This window comes from Penaeus monodon, chromosome 5 (genome assembly GCF_015228065.2).
Source record: "Penaeus monodon isolate SGIC_2016 chromosome 5, NSTDA_Pmon_1, whole genome shotgun sequence".
In the NCBI taxonomy this organism is placed as follows: domain Eukaryota; kingdom Metazoa; phylum Arthropoda; class Malacostraca; order Decapoda; family Penaeidae; genus Penaeus; species Penaeus monodon.
In genome coordinates this window covers 1,444,063-1,446,562 of record NC_051390.1, presented here as the reverse complement: position 1 = coordinate 1,446,562, position 2,500 = coordinate 1,444,063, and positions in this window count along the sequence as shown.

The window sequence follows — 2,500 nt, the reverse complement described above, 5'->3', positions numbered from 1 at the left end:
CCTTGCAACATCGTCATACATCATTCTCTCCACCTCCACTTTCAGCATCTCTATGCAACATCTCCCCTACATCTCCCTTCAATAACACCTCAATCCACTATCAATCTCTCCCTTTCCCCTGCAACATCACCATACATCAACCCCTCGCTTCCCCTTTGCAACATCACTATGCAACCGCACCCCTGCCTCCCCCGGCACCACCACTACCCCCTTCCCTCCCTCAAAGGCAACGCCACCACCCTACCGACAGTGTCAACGCCATCAACGAAATTCCACGAGCAAACAACACAGTTCGCATAACAATGATATGTTAGGTGGGCCTCCATAGCCATGCCCTCGCCCGGGACTTTGGCGATAACGCTGATGCTAACTGAGGCGGAGAGAATATACGGTGATGACGATATTTTACCCTTCCTTATTATAATGCTGACGCTGTTTTCGACGACCGGGTTCTCATTCAGATGATCAATTCTTCTGTGATATGAAGGGTTGTAGTAGAAATAATGTCGATACAACTGGGAAGGGAATAGCTTGTGATGGAGATGATTAGATCCTCTTTTTAAGGTGATTTGGGGAGGTAACAACGTTAATACCGACACTGGTTGAGGCGAAGGGAATAGGCTGTGAGAATGATATATCTAATTTTGTTATGGTGGGAAAATCTATAAAAGTAATTGTGTTATTACACACTCATATATATATATATATATATATATATATATATATATATATATATATATATATATATATATATATATATATAGTATAAATATATATATATATATATATAATATATATATATATATATATATATATATTATATATAATATATATATATATATATATATATATATATAATATATATATATATATATATAATAATACACACACACACACACACACACACACACACACACACACACACACACACACACACACACACACACACACATAATATAATATATATATATATATATTATATATATATATATATATATATATATATATATATAATATATATATATATATATATTATATATATATATATATATATATATATATATATATATATATATATAATATATATATATATATATATATATATATATATTATATATATATATATATATATATAATACATATACATATAGTGTTGTATACATACTACAAACACACACACACAAACTACACAACTACAAACACTATACACAACAAAAATAAACATCATATATATATATATATATATATATAATATATATATATATATATATATATATATATATATATATATATATATATATATATATATATATATATATATATATATATATATATATATATATGTGTGTGTGTGTGTGGTGTGTGTGTGTGTGTGTGTGTTGTGTGTGTGTGTGTGTGTGTATGTGTGTGTGTGTGTATGAATATATATATATATATATATATATATATATATATATATATATATATATATATATATATATATATATATATATATACATATATACATATATATATATATATATATATATATATATATATATAATATATATATATATATATAAAGAAACAGGAGTGTAATTACGTATGTAGGTGAGGCGACAGAAGGCATTATCTCAGCCCTCCAAGGTCCCTCGGATTCCCTCTTCCTCTCTCTGTCTTCTCCCTCCAACTCACTCTCCTAATCTTTAATTATCCAACAAAACGCAATAGAAAAGATTTTACCAGTGAATCGAAAATAATGGGAAGAAAAGAATCGTTAGGATTTTTCCTTTGGCAAACAAAGAGCTTACTTTGTCTCGCCTCTATTATGAGGGTCCCTTTCCATCCACATGTCCGCGAGAGGAGATGGGGAGGGGAACAATAGGGGGACGGAGGGGGGTTGGGGGATGGGGTTATGGGGGGTAGAGGGGCATATGGGAAGGAGGGAGGGTAGGAATGAGGGGAATGGGGGCAGTGGAATGGGCGGGGGAGGGGGGATGGTAATGGGGAAGGTGGGGTAGGGGGAGAAGGGGTACACTTAGGGTGGGAGGCATTTACAAGGAGGGGTGATGTTTGGATAAAGGAGTGGGGGTGCGGGTAATCTAAGAATATAAGGTGAAGGATAAGGAATCCAAAGATATAAGGGGTGGGGAAAAAGGTAAGAGTTTAGGGGAATGGGGCAGGGGAGAAAGGGAGCAGTGATCAGTGAGTTACATGTTTGGGATAAAGGGATAGGAGTAGGGATGATATAAGGGAATAAGGGGAGACAGAGAGAGCGTCTCCTAATATAGTCCATGATGTGAGAAATAACACAACAGTATAAGGGAAGGGGAAGAATATCAGTGTATATCTAGGGATGGGAGTCCCTGATATTGGAACAGAGAAAGTGGGAGAGACAAGACAGAGTAGAGCGCTTATTGTAGGTCTGAAGAGGTTTTCTCTACAACAGGAAACGGGTCTTACAAAAACATCTATTAGACACGGGAGAATTTTTGAAAGATATTTTGCTTAGCAGCGGCAC